Below are 15,453 nucleotides of genomic sequence, written 5' to 3'. Positions count from 1 at the left end.
CTTTTTTGCTCCAAAAATGTGGCCTAGACATGTGATGTCACCTTCGCTAGTTCCAACAGTTGATCTATTCCACAGTTAGTTACGCCCGTTACCATACTACATACATCTAGCAGTCTCAACAAAGTTGTGCCAAATAAAATTACGCTGCAGCCGAGACAAGAGTGACGCCAGTGGAATGGCTGGTACATGGTCACGTTTCATGACCTTTCTTTTCGCCCTTTGATCCAGACAGAGACTCGAGAATTATGAAAGAAAGTGTCATGTAGATTTAACAATTTTCAGATTATTATAAGCCGTTCTGGATATGCACCAACCCATTTTCCGTCTGTCCGTGACGTGTATAAGCTCTTCCACATACAGACAGACAACAGCCTGAGAACGAACTAAAAATGTAAAATACGCAACAGATTTAACTTTCCTCCCTTATTGCCCGCCCCCTTTTTTTCTTGCTATTGTGCTTCTCGTAGTAACACCGTAAGACACTGTGCTGCTGCTTGCACTAAGTTTCGAGGAAACGTGGTAATCAGGAGGAAATCTGTGCCTGCGCTACTCTTAGTTCCGTTGAGACTAGTTACTCCTTAGTTACGAGAATGTACGAAAACTATTGTAATTACATATAAATTTCTTTAGCTCTGTAATATTCTAAACACCGGACTGGAAACAATTGTCATTTACTTTTATACTATTTAATAGATCTACGGCCGGCCTCGCTGGCCGAGCGGTTCCAGGCGCTTCAGTCCGGAACCGCGCGACTGCTACGGCCGCAGGTTCGAATCCTGCCTCGGGTATGGATGTGTGTGATGTCCTTAGGTTACTTAGGTTTAAGTATTTCTAAGTTCTAGGGACTGATGACCTCAGATGTTAGTTAAGTTCCATAGTGCTCAGAGCCATTTGAACCATTTGAAGATCTACAATACTGCCCGAAAGCCGTCAGCTTCTAACAATAAGAACAGCAATCGACTTATGGAAAATACGTACTCCTATCTTTTTTCTACAGAAGAGGTTAGTGGATAGCTCCCTGTGGCAAATACGTCCAGTTTTGATTAGGTGAAGACTGTTTAATTATTCTCTTAGTTCTGTTACCAATTGTACGGCATTACATTAAGACACAAAATGCACGTTACTTCAACCTAGCAAGTGATCAACTGAACTAAGATTCAACTGTACGACGTTTCAACAGAATTCCACAAATACTGTCAACCGACTACCCTTCTACAGAGGCCCTATTTCGCTCTAATTCTCATTATAACCCACTATATCTTTCTCTCTGCCAGAAACAGTGTACAAGTTTATGGCTACATTAATAGTTTTGTCGATGTACGAAGATTTCGCGTAGATGAGAACGCTAAAAATTTCGCTAACAGATCAGTCGGTTGTAACTTGCTGCTATTCTAACGTAGAAACTGAGCAGATTATTAGATTGGTACCACTGTGCAAATACAGCGTATGTTCTGTCAGCATACAAGGTCCACTTAAGCGTGGCTACTCTGTCGCACAGTGTGAGCTTTATCTAGCCAGATCAGGTTAACGAAGTCGCAGCATGACGTACTTCTACCGATAGCCTCGCAGCCTTGCAGCGTGCTGATAAGCAGAAGCCAAAGCACACTGCACGCCAATAACGCAGCATTGCGACAATGAGCTTGCTAGAGGAATGGTCCCATCTTCCGATACAGTTTACCTTAAGAACGCAATATATCAAAAAGTGACACATGTGCATTCATAAGTACAGTTTGCGTTCCAAGAAATTTCTCTGACGACAGAAGCATTATCTCTTCTGACACAGTTGAATTTTAAGTGGAAAAAGATATCGTAAGCGTCTACCTCTAAAGTATGAGCTGTCATCGCCTAAAACCTCATGTTTTCGCACTGCGAGAATGCGTCGTAATTAGAACAGACAACGATAAACGAATGCTGGACCACAGTGCTTGCAGGCAAAGTAGCTGATGATTCGTGTGTTTGAACGAAGTACCCAAAGTTTGTCCCTGCAGACCCGTTCGTCATTGGGAATTGCTGTGGCGGTAGAATCGTAGCTATGCTAGAGAAACCTTTAATTACATAATGGTTGCAACTACACCGCATCAGATGCTCACGTTGTTTCGTTAATTACTGTAAACGTCTATTAGGATACTACTTTGATAGGTGGATAATTATTTCCCTTAAGTAGAAAAACAAGAGGCGCCTTTTAAATTGCCAGAAGGAACTGCCCTAACCTCACATCTTACTAATCGGTGCATAGACCTTAGTTCCGCTTCACAGACACGTTTTGAGTAAAACTCCTGTATCACCACAGTAATGGTTATATAATCAGTACCGCTGACCAAATAAATATTTTCGAGAAAACAACAACCACATTTTCAAGAAAGAAAAAAAATGGCTAATGTCAAGTAAAAGTTGTAGGCTACGTTATTGCAGTTTTCATATGGTTGAGGTTACAAGTAAGATTTGCTGGAATTGAATTTCATCCTGGTTAGTAGAACGTGTTGCCACAGCAACCGAACTATCCACTAAAATAAGACGACGATCTCTTAGTACTCATTTTATTAGATATCACGTCTAGATGCTGTCCGCAAATTCCTTTAATGTAACGAGTGGAGCTTATATTTTGCTAAAGAAAAAACAACCGTTATGACCAGTGTAACGGCTATAACGTGCATGTTACGCCTGACCTCTTTATCAACGTGAATAGTTTTGGTTTTCATATTGCGAATCTTTTGTGCAGACCGAGCATCTGACTTGGCCGTATAAGATGATCCGTTACGCAGCCAAGTCTTGAGACCTTGACAGCCAATTGACGGAGTCGTCTCCCGGCTCTGGATTAGCACACACCACATAAAACCAAGAACGAGAAACAATAGAGACGTTTCGAATTAACCTTTCGAACAAAACAAAGAATATTAGTTCCGAGTAAAAGATTTTCACTGCACAGTAACACTCCATTGTACGGGGAACTGAAACTGGTATGTAACCACAATGATCAGAACCACCTGGTAACTTTCGGACACTAGGTAACACTTTAACTAGGTCAGCAACCATGCGCTTTACGCGCTTTATTTCCGCAGCACCTGTTTTGACATTCAAGTAAGATTTGATGGCACTCCATGTGCACACCATATTGGATTTTTGACTTTCAGATGAACATTATTTTACGTTCCTGAAACATGTATCAATACACAGAACGTGAATCCAATTAGGTGTACGTCGAACATGTGGAAAATCCCTGCTGCGATTGTGTACCGTTCTGAACAGCTTACCGTCTCATCTCTGATAGCGGAAAAAAGGTTTGTTAACATATTACTTCCTTGCACACGTGTCATGCAAATTTTGCAAGACGATAAAAAATCGTGAAATGAGAACTCAGATGAGAGTGTAACCACAGAAATTCTTCCGACGCATCATTCGCGAATGCAACAGGGAAAAAGTGAATGATGATGGTATCTTAAATACCCTCCGCCACACAATATAAGGTGACTTGTTGACTGTAGTGTAGCTTATGTGGAATTTAAAACACAGCAATAGGGAACTATTGACAATACGGACGTCGGTACAACGGCATAACGAAGACTCGGAGAAAGATACAGGTAACCTGAGACGACGTAATTCAGACACTTAGGTGGAATGAAGTGTGGTAGGTTGCGCTTGAAAATTGAAATTTTTCACTGTATCATCCGAGACTGCTGAGTAGTAACAATAGCTATGTGATAGTGCAATTACGAAACGCGTAAAGGCAAAAATCATAAAAAATGAATCAACACCACCACAGCCACCAAATACGGTACTGCCGTGGCATACTTCGATAAACATTTTATGCTGGCCGCAAATAGGAATGTATAGGATTTCGTGAACAATAAACTATCCCGGCCAGTTGCCAGAGATGTGCGAGCTTTCCCTCTCTGCTTACGATAACTGGCCGAGGTCACTGAATAAATTTGACGCAGCACACGACACGAGCAGCTGGGAACGGGGACGGCGGCTGCGCAGCCAGTGGACGTCCGCTCGCAGCAGGTACCTTAGGGGCCACGCCCACGGCAGCGGCAGCGACAGGTGCCCCAGCGGCCTTGACCGCGGCGGCTCTCGACGGCGGTGACGGCGCGGAAGGCCTCGCGCCAGCTGCCGGCTTCCTATCAGCGACGCCTGCAGCGGTCCTGCAGGGTGGGCCGGTCGGCGGCTTATCGGCGCTCGTCTTGGGGCAGGATGGACGGGCCGCCGCCTTACTGTTCGTTTCGCGGACGGGACCGGTCGCGGACCTGCGTCCCGCGCTAGCGGCCGGTCTGGCGGTCCCCGCGGCAGGTGGCTTAGCGGGCAGGGAGGCGCCGGCCGGCCGCCGGGCCGGAGGCGGAGGCGTCGCGGAGCGCCGCATGCCGCGCCTCTGTTCTCTTCCCGCCACGTCACGTGCGGAGCGGCGGCGGGCGCGCGGCTAAACTGAGGAGCGGCTGACGCTGCGGCCGCGGCTGCATCGGGCGGGTCGCGGCGCGCTCAGGGGCCGGGCCACGCCGCCTCCCCCACTGCCGAGCCAGCGCCGGCTGCCGCGCGCGATAACAAACGGCGCAGCGCCGCGCCGCGCAACGCCACGCCACGCCACACTGACTCATCTGCCGAGAGGTCGCGTCTCTGACCGCCAAAACACTGTCTCCGGCATGTTTCTTTGAATTTTGCAGCAGCCACAGCAACAGCAGCACATCAGCATCATGCCGTGAACCAAGGGCAGGAAAATAGCGCCTTGGATTTAGGCTCAATAACTTCTGCCTGTCATTATAAGAGATGATGGCAATCTAATTCTCTCAGCATCGCCTGATTTAATTCGACTACATTTATCATCATTTTGCTTTTGTTGATGTTTATCTTCTATCCTCCTTTCAAGACGCTGTGCATTCCACTGAACTGCTCTTCCAAGTCCTTTGCTGTCTCTGACAGAATTAGTATGCCATCGGCAAACTGTAAAATTTCAGGCTTATTCAGCCATCGTATTAGGCTCCAGGAAGCTATTCCCAGGGCAGTGGAGATGCAAGAAGCATAAAGATGACGCAATGTGGGATGGGGTACCGGTGACAGATGTTAGATTCCGTACCATTCCCGTGAGAAAGACCGCCTGCATGATGCTGCTGCTCTGTGATTGGCTGCTGTGTTCGGCGGTAGGGCGCCAAAACGTTAAAACTTTAGTTGCTATTGTTAATTAAACCTGTCATCCAAATTACTTCATTTTTTTAAATAAACATCTCTCAACAGCCAGCTATCAATCATTCATTTCAAAATTATTAAAATCAAAGAATTACTAAAACAAAAGACTGACGATATTACTGCCGATGCACTTCGGTGGCGTTCGGGTCACGCCTTGCTGGCTTGGCACGCGAAGTGTCTCGGGCAGTCCGGCTCTCCAGTTCTGACCATTCCAATAGACAGACATGTTGTCTGTTATAGCAGTATTTCTCTCGTGCAATTTTATTTACTACAGTTCCGACCGTCGCTAGGTACAGACATGTTGTCTGTAATAGTAGTATTTGATTCATGTAGTTTTATTCTCCAGTTCTGACGGTTCCAGTAGACAGACATGTTGTCTGTGGCAGGATGCATTTCATGTTATTTTAGCCAGATATAACGACTGTGGAAAGATATGTTCAATACGTTGTGATCAAGAATAGTTTCTCGTGTCTATATCAATAAAAACGCGAGTGTCAGTAACTGTTGTTCAACATCGATTAGAATGGATTGCTGTGTTCGGATGAGGGCTGAGTTGGCATCCCTTTGCTCACAGCTGCAGGCGGCGCTGACTTCGGTCGCGTGGCTTGAGGCTGTTGCCAATGGGCACCACTGTGGTTGCCCCGGTTGCTGCCCACAGTGGGGCGGAGCCCTCGCCTGTGGTTGATTGGGACGTCGTTCCAAGACGTGGCAGGCAGCGAAAGACGTCCCCGGAGGCTGATCAGAAAGCCTCCCCGGTGCGTCTGACATACAGGTTTCAGGCACTGTGTCTGGCTAAGCCAGATGCAGCTGCTTGCCCTGTTTCAGAGGATGATTCTCAGCCTTCAAGGTCCGGGCAGTCACAGGGGGTGGACTAATTGGTAGTTGGGAGCTTCAATTTTAGGCGCGTAATGGGGCTCCTTAGGGATATGGCGGCTAAGGAGGGGAAGAAATCCAGTGTGCACTCCGAGTGCATTCCGGGTGGAGTCATTCCTGATGTGGAAAGGGTCCTTCCGGATGCCATGAAGAGCACAGGGTGCAGCCAGCTGAAGGTGGTGGCACATGTCGGCACTAATGACGTGTTTCGCTTTGGATCTGAGGAAATTCTCTCTGGATTCCATCGGCTATCTAATTTGGTGAAGGCTGCCGGTCTTGCTTACGAGATGAAGGCAGAACTCAGCATCTGCAGCATCGTTGACAGAATCGACTGCGGACCTTTAGTGCAGAGCCGGGTGGAGGGTGTGAATCAAAGGCTCAGACGGTTTTGCGACCGTGTTGGCTGCAGATTCCTTGACTTGCGCCATAGGGTGGTGGGGTTTCGGGTTCCGCTGAATAGGTCAGGAGTTCACTACACTCAGCTGGGGGCTACACGGGTAGCGGAGGCTGTGTGGCGTGGACTGGGCGGTTTTTTAGGTTAGAAGGCCTCGGGAAAGTACGGGGTGGGCTTCAATCTCAAAGGGTGCATGGCAAATACAGGACGTGCTTGGATCAAGGAACAGTCGGAATTGTAGTTGTAAATTATTGTTGTTGTGCTGGGAAAGTCCCTGAGCTTCAAGCGCTAATAGAAAGCACGGAAGCTGAAATCGTTATAGGTACAGAAAGCTGGCTAAAGCCTGAAATAAGTTCTGCAGAAATTTTTACGAAGTCTCAGACGGTGTTCAGGGAAGACAGATTAGGCAGAATTGGTGGTGTAGTGTTTGTGTCTGTCAGTAGTGGTTTATCTTGTAGTGAAGTCGAAGTAGATAGTCCGTGCGAATTGGTATGGGTATACTTAACAGCCGAACTAAGTTAATAATTGGCTCCTCCTACCGACCCCCAGACCCCGATGATATAGTTGCTGAACAGTTCAGAGAAAATTTGAGTCTCATAACAAATAAATACCCCACTCAAACGGTTATAGTTGGTGGGGACTTCAACCTTCCCTCGATATGTTGGCAACAATACTTGTTCAAAACCGGTGGTAGGCAGAAAACTTCTTCCGAGATTGTCCTAAGTACTTTCTCCGAATATTATTTCGAGCAGTTAGTACACGAACCCACGCGAATTGTAAATGGTTGCGAAAACACACTTGACCTCTTAGCCACAAACAATCCAGAGCTGATAGAGAGCATCATGACTGATACAGGGATTAGTGAGCACAAGGTCGTTGTAGCTAGGCTCAATACCGCTTCTTCCAAATCCACCAGAAACAAACGCAAAATAATTTTATTTAAAAAAGCGGATAAAGTGTCACTAGGAGCCTTCCTAAGAGACAATATCCATTCCTTCCGAACTGATTATGCAAATGTAGATGAGATGTGGCTCAAATTGAAAAATATAGTAGCAACAGCAATTGAGAGATTCATACCTCATAAATTGGTAATAGATGGAACTGATCCCCCATGGTATGCAAAACAGGTCCGAACGCTGTTACAGAGGCAACGGAAAAAGCATGCGAAGTTCAGAAGCATACTGGGACCTCTGCTGTTCCTGATCTATATAAATGTCGTGGGTGACAATCTGAGCAGTTCTCTTAGGTTGATCGCAGATGATGCTGTAATTTACCGTCTAGTAAGGTCATCCGAAGACCAGTATCAGTTGCAAAGCGATTTAGAAAAGATTGCTGTATGGTGTGGCAGGTGGCAGTTGACGCTAAATAACGAAAAGTGTGAGGTGATCCACATGAGTTCCAAAAGAAATCCGTTGGAATTCGATTACTCGATAAATAGTACAATTCTCAAGGCTGTCAATTCAACTAAGTACCTGGGTGTTAAAATTACGAACAACTTCAGTTGGAAAGACCACATAGATAATATTGTGGGGAAGGCGAGCCAAAGGTTGCGTTTCATTGGCAGGACACTTAGAAGATGCAACAAGTCCACTAAAGAGACAACTCACACTACACTCGTTCGTCCTCTGTTAGAATATTGCTGCGCGGTGTGGGATCCTTACCGGGTGGGATTGACGGAGGACATCGAAAGGGTGCAGAAAAGGGCAGCTCGTTTTGTATTATCACGTAATAGGGGAGAGAGTGCGGCAGATATGATACGTGAGTTGGGATGGAAGTCATTACAGCAAAGACGTTTTTCGTGGCGGCGAGATCTATTTACGAAATTTCAGTCACCAACTTTCTCTTCCGAATGCGAAAATATTTTGTTGAGCCCAACCTACATAGGTCGGAATGATCATCAAAATAAAATAAGGAAAATCAGAGCTCGAACAGAAAGGTTTAGGTGTTCGTTTTTGCCGCGCGCTGTTCGGGAGTGGAATGGTAGAGAGATAGTATGATTGTGGTTCGATGAACCCTCTGCCAAGCACTTAAATGTGAATTGCAGAGTAGTCATGTAGATGTAGATGTAGTGGCAGCCCAAATGAGTTATAGTTTATTCGTAGCAGCAGTTCCTTGCGAAGTTAATATCAGCCTCAAGAAAAAGAATCCACGACCTGCGTGCTGTTTTCTGCGCTGGGGACATCATCATCATGAAGACAGCAGGTTAGTGGAGTGTACAAGAACTTATGTATTCGACAGAGGGCAGTGGAAACAACTAGGCACCTCACGTGTACTGCATGCGCAGTACAAATGCGCTCAGTGACGTTATTTGCAGTAATGCAGAGGAGGTAAAGAAGGATGAAAGTATTAACACTATCTCACTTTTATTCCTTTTTTTCTTGCCATACAACGTCAAAGTTTATATTTCTTCTCCATGGACTTTAATTCCTATTCCATATTTTTCTTTCCTTTCCTTTACCGCTTGCTTAATATGCAGATTAAACACCACCGGGGATAGGCTACAACCTTGTCTCATTTCTTCTCAACCAATGCTGCCCTTTTGTGACCGTCGACTGTCCTAACTGCCATCCGGTTTCTGCACAAACTGTAAATAGCTCTCTCGCTCCCTGTATTTTACCCCTGTCACCTTCAGAATTTCAGAGAAAGTATTCCTGTCAACATTGTAAAAATCTTTCTCTGAGTCTACAAATGTCATAAACGTAAGTTTGCCTTTCCTCAACCTATATCCTGAGATTAATCGTAGTGGATCACTATTGCTTCGCATGTTTCTACATTTCTCCGGAATCCAAACTGATCTTCCCCGATGTCGGCTTCTACCAGTTTTTCCATTCGTCTGTAGAGACTCGTTGAAGTATTTTGCAACCGTGACTGATTAAACTGATAGTTTGACACTTTTCACACCTGTCAGCACCTGCTTCACCACCATCATCCCCGATCTCCGTTACCACCGTTACCACTGGTAGCTCGAAACAGAACCATCGACTTTACTGACAGCATCCCAGCAATTCCTACCACAATCAATGGCAACATCCGCAAAAAACACTGCGACAGAATTTGTCTCTCTAATTACAGCCTACGATAACAAGAACTGTCAGATCTATCGATTTACGTCCATTCAGACATGTTAGCAACAGAAAACCAGCTGGAAATAGTACGGAATTTATATTTTCTAAATAAGTTACGAAATAATGGAGAGGTGAGACGAAACAACGCGTCGTCCAGTGTTAATATAACTTTCTACAGGTAACACACCATCGTCAAGTATGTACAGTCTGTCAAGTATGATCGAGGTCGGCGTTACACACAGATGGTAAAAGCTGCTGTTCTTTCACAATCCAACAGAGAGAATTTTTGTCCTTCATGCATTGTCCGTAAAGCATATTTGGCGATATTTTTGAAACTTGCGTTTCGGCAATTGACATGTGTTTACCGAGAATTAAATGCACAGAAGATGTTAAAATTTATCGAAGATATTCGATGCCCATTGACAAATGTTGGTTCATCGACAAAACGAAAGATTTGATAGTGCAGGAGGGCAATGATCCAAAGTACCGCAGCAGGCTTTACAGGGACTGGATAAAGGAGAAAGGCGTACAAGCACTGGATTGGCTCTCACAGTTCCCTGAAGTCAATCCTATCAAAAATGTATGGTCGTACATTAAAAAGAAGTTGCAAGGAAAATGATTTTCACTTTGAAACACCTGTGAACGCAAAGTTCGACGCATGTAGAGGTTTCTTCCACGTGAATACGAGGAAGAATGTTTCACGTACGCTTCGCAGATGTCGAGCAATTATATACACTGTGGGTGGCTGGAATTATTATTAACTGTAACTGCGCTTTTCTTTTGTTCATGTATGATGTACGTATTGTTTTAGTTTCTTCTCAAGTACATTTTTTCTACTGATTAACCCGATCACGGTCCTATTTAACGGACTGTAAATGACTAGAGCTCTTAATCTCTGTGAAGGTAAAAAGTGCACCGAACTCCATTACTTTTGTTCGTATTTGGTGTAGTTACCAGGCCTCGTAGGGTATGTAAGGGGTATGAACAGCATCAGATTTTGGGTGATCACTGTGGGGCACGGTGGTATCAAATGTCTCTATTTCGCCGGCTGGTGTAATTGTGCAATATTCATGTTTGCTGCGCATTTGGATCTGACAGTGGCCTGATGTTTCAGTACATCCGAACTTGAGGGTTGACATATCGTCGCCAAAGTTCCGGCCAACTAGGTCTGGTCATTCCAGCGGAGGATCGCCGTATTGCGCATCAAAACCACATTGTACCCCCTTCACACGTGAGCCCGATAACAAGTAATGCGCTTCACACTAGTCGCAGATCAGCAGCAGCCGGACTATCGAATTACCGCCCAGTGGGTAGGCCGCCCCCCAACAACACGACACAAACGGACGAGTTTGGAGTATGTTGGCGTGACTGGGAAGCATAGAGTGAGCTGAAGAATAACAGCACATTGTGTTCAGCGTTGAGCCGCGGTTCTGCACTACCCCCGATTACCACCGTCGGCGAGTGTGGCGGCGATCCATCCCATTCTTCCAATGTTTTGGAGAGGCACAGCGGTGTTACTGCTTTCATCGTGGTGTGGGCAGCTACCGGGAACTGCTTCAGATCACGGCAGACGGTGATCGATGGAACTTAGGGCAAAACGATACGTCAAGTAAAGATAGCACAAGACAGGACGAGTGTGGGATCAGCCCGGATATCAACTTCGTCCCTGTGCTAGTATACGGTGTGTCACGGACCGTTAAGAACGATAGTGGGCCTCGGGAGAGGATGAAACGGCTTTGCGACATCCTTCCCAACCGCATCAGTGAATGCAGCCACGCCACAGGGCCTGCAACGTCCTACTGATAACTAGGCTCATACAGTTAAGTACTTCGTAAATTTGATTCAATAATGTAAATACTGAAATAATAACTATGTTATGAACAAGAATAAGATCACATACCGTCTCAACCCGCGAAGTGCTTCACTTTCCAGGCAGCGTGTAGGTATTCTGCAACAACACCTTTTAGTTCCAAAATAGTTTCTTTAATTGCGTGTTTTTTATTTAATTGTACATACGTATTTGTCCAGAGTGAGTATAGTGCAGACACTTGACGCGTTTACTTCACGTAAGTGTTTTTTGTGCCTCATCTGCACCCCACTTTGCTGTGAACAGCAGTGCCGTACCCGTTCAATGATGCAGACCTAACTTATGACGATCGTATGAGGACAACACTTCGGCTTTATCGTACTTGGGTAATATACGGATTTTTGTTTGATTTAGTATGTTTTATCACATTTTCAAGCTAGTGTTTTAAATAAGCAACTTCTCATCACTTTATAATTGGTTTACAAGATATATATATATATTACTCCTGGAAATGGAAAAAAGAACACATTGACACCGGTGTGTCAGACCCACCATATTTGCTCTGGACACTGCGAGAGGGCTGTACAAGCAATGATCACACGCACGGCACAGCGGACACACCAGGAACCGCGGTGTTGGCCGTCGAATGGCGCTAGCTGCGCAGCATTTGTGCACCGCCGCCGTCAGTGTCAGCCAGTTTGCCGTGGCATACGGAGCTCCATCGCAGTCTTTAACACTGGTAGCATGCCGCGACAGCGTGGACGTGAACCGTATGTGCAGTTGACGGACTTTGAGCGAGGGCGTATAGTGGGCATGCGGGAGGCCGGGTGGACGTACCGCCGAATTGCTCAACACGTGGGGCGTGAGGTCACAGTACATCGATGTTGTTGCCAGTGGTCGGCGGAAGGTGCACGTGCCCGTCGACCTGGGACCGGACCGCAGCGACGCACGGATACACGCCAAGACCGTAGGATCCTACGCAGTGCCGTAGGGGACCGCACCGCCACTTCCCAGCAAATTAGGGACACTGTTGCTCCTGGGGTATCGGCGAGGACCATTCGCAACCGTCTCCATGAAGCTGGGCTATGGTCCCGCACACCGTTAGGCAGTCTTCCGCTCACGCCCCAACATCGTGCAGCCCGCCTCCAGTGGTGTCGCGACAGGCGTGAATGGAGGGACGAATGGAGACGTGTCGTCTTCAGCGATGAGAGTCGCTTCTGCCTTGGTGCCAATGATGGTCGTATGCGTGTTTGGCGCCGTGCAGGTGAGCGCCACAATCAGGACTGCATACGACCGAGGCACACAGGGCCAACACCCGGCATCATGGTGTGGGGAGCGATCTCCTACACTGGCCGTACACCACTGGTGATCGTCGAGGGGACACTGAATAGTGCACGGTACATCCAAACCGTCATCGAACCCATCGTTCTACCATTCCTAGACCGGCAAGGGAACTTGCTGTTCCAACAGGACAATGCACGTCCGCATGTATCCCGTGCCACCCAACGTGCTCTAGAAGGTGTAAGTCAACTACCCTGGCCAGCAAGATCTCCGGATCTGTCCCCCATTGAGCATGTTTGGGACTGGATGAAGCGTCGTCTCACGCGGTCTGCACGTCCAGCACGAACGCTGGTCCAACTGAGGCGCCAGGTGGAAATGGCATGGCAAGCCGTTCCACAGGACTACATCCAGCATCTCTACGATCGTCTCCACGGGAGAATAGCAGCCTGCATTGCTGCGAAAGGTGGATATACACTGTACTAGTGCCGACATCGTGCATGCTCTGTTGCCTGTGTCTATGTGCCTGTGGTTCTGTCAGTGTGATCATGTGATGTATCTGACCCCAGGAATGTGTCAATAAAGTTTCCCCTTCCTGGGACAATGAATTCACGGTGTTCTTATTTCAATTTCCAGGAGTGTATATATATACGGGGTGAGTCACCTAACGTTACCGCTGGATATATTTCGTAAACCACATCAAATACTGACGAATCGATTCCACAGACCGAACGTGAGGAGAGGGGCTAGTGTAATTGGTTAATACAAACCATAAAAAAATGCACGGAAGTATGTTTTTTAATACAAACTACTTTTTTTTAAATGGAACCCCGTTAGTTTTGTTAGCACATCTGAACATATAAACAAATACGTAATCAGTGCCGTTTGTTGCATTGTAAAATGTTAATTACATCCGGAGATATTGTAACCTAAAGTTGACGCTTGAGTACCACTCCTCCGCTGTTCGATCGTGTGTATCGGAGAGCACCGAATTACGTAGGGATCCAAAGGGAACGGTGATGGACCTTAGGTACAGAAGAGACTGTAACAGCACATTACGTCCACATGCTAACACCTTTTTGTTGGTCTTTTTCACTGACGCACATGTACATTACCATGAGGGGTGAGGTACATGTACACACGTGGTTTCCGTTTTCAATTACGGAGTGGAATAGAGTGTGTCCCGACATGTCAGAAAAATGGATGTTCAATGTGGTGGCCATCATTTGCTGCACACAATTGCAATCTCTGGCGTAATGAATGTCGTACACGATGCAGTACATCTGGTGTAATGTCGCCGCAGGCTGCCACAGTACGCTGTTTCATATCCTCTGGGGTTGTAGGCACATCACGGTACACATTCTCCTTTAACGTACCCCACAGAAAGAAGTCCAGAGGTGTAAGATCAGGAGAACGGACTGGCAAATTTATGCGTCCTCCACGTCCTATGAAACGCCCGTCGAACGTGTACTTCGCCCCTCATGGTAATGTACATGTGCGTCAGTGAAAAAGACCAATAAAAAGGTGTTAGCATGTGAACGTAATGTGCTATTCCAGTCTCTTCTGTACCTAAGGTCCATCACCGTTCCCTTTGGATCCCTACGTAATTCGGTGCTCTTCGATACACACGATCGAACAGCGGAGGAGTGGTACTCAAGCATCAACTTTAGGTTACAATATCTCCGGATGTAATTAACATTTTACATTGCAACAAACGGCACTGATTACGTATTTGTTTATATGTTCAGATATGCTAACAAAACTAACGGGGTTCCATTATAAAAAAACGTACGTTTGTGTTAAAAAACATACTTCCGTGCATTTTTTTATGGTTTGTATTAACCAATTACACTAGCCCCTCTCCTCACGTTCGGTCTGTGGAATCGATTCGTCAGTATTTGATGTGGTTTACGAAATATATCCAGCGGTAACGTTAGGTGACTCACCCTGTATATATATATATATATATATATATATATATATATATATATATACTCCTGGAAATTGAAATAAGAACACCGTGAATTCATTGTCCCAGGAAGGGGAAACTTTATTGACACATTCCTGGGGTCAGATACATCACATGATCACACTGACAGAACCACAGGCACATAGACACAGGCAACAGAGCATGCACAATGTCGGCACTAGTACAGTGTATATCCACCTTTCGCAGCAATGCAGGCTGCTATTCTCCCGTGGAGACGATCGTAGAGATGTTGGATGTAGTCCTGTGGAACGGCTTGCCATGCCATTTCCACCTGGCGCCTCAGTTGGACCAGCGTTCGTGCTGGACGTGCAGACCGCGTGAGACGACGCTTCATCCAGTCCCAAACGTGCTCAATGGGGGACAGATCCGGAGATCTTGCTGGCCAGGGTAGTTGACTTACACCTTCTAGAGCACGTTGGGTGGCACGGGATACATGCGGACGTGCATTGTCCTGTTGGAACAGCAAGTCCCCTTGCCGGTCTAGGAATAGTAGAACGATGGGTTCGATAACGGTTTGGATGTACCGTGCACTATTCAATGTCCCCTCGACGATCACCAGTGGTGTACGGCCAGTGTAGGAGATCGCTCCCCACACCATGATGCCGGGTGTTGGCCCTGTGTGCCTCGGTCGTATGCAGTCCTGATTGTGGCGCTCACCTGCACGGCGCCAAACACGCATACGACCATCATTGGCACCAAGGCAGAAGCGACTCTCATCGCTGAAGACGACACGTCTCCATTCGTCCCTCCATTCACGCCTGTCGCGACACCACTGGAGGCGGGCTGCACGATGTTGGGGCGTGAGCGGAAGACGGCCTAACGGTGTGCGGGACCGTAGCCCAGCTTCATGGAGACGGTTGCGAATGGTCCT

At 46.6% G+C, this 15,453-nt stretch overlaps 1 protein-coding gene across 7 annotated transcripts in view; it reads right to left on the bottom strand.

Moving 5' to 3' along the window:
- LOC126101575 (cytospin-A) overlaps positions 1-4,131 on the bottom strand; it is a 534,312-nt gene extending 530,181 nt beyond the window's left edge. For all 7 annotated transcript variants that reach the window (XM_049912225.1, XM_049912224.1, XM_049912227.1 and 4 more), the window contains exon 1: positions 4,007-4,131. The gene's annotated coding sequence lies outside the window, so the exon portion shown is untranslated. The remainder of the gene's footprint in view (positions 1-4,006) is intronic.
- Between the last annotated feature and the right edge of the window lie 11,322 nt (positions 4,132-15,453).

Source organism: Schistocerca cancellata, chromosome 9 (assembly GCF_023864275.1).
Source record: "Schistocerca cancellata isolate TAMUIC-IGC-003103 chromosome 9, iqSchCanc2.1, whole genome shotgun sequence".
Taxonomy (NCBI): domain Eukaryota; kingdom Metazoa; phylum Arthropoda; class Insecta; order Orthoptera; family Acrididae; genus Schistocerca; species Schistocerca cancellata.
Note: the sequence above shows the minus strand (reverse complement) of the source record. Positions and strands in the feature narration are given on the sequence as shown.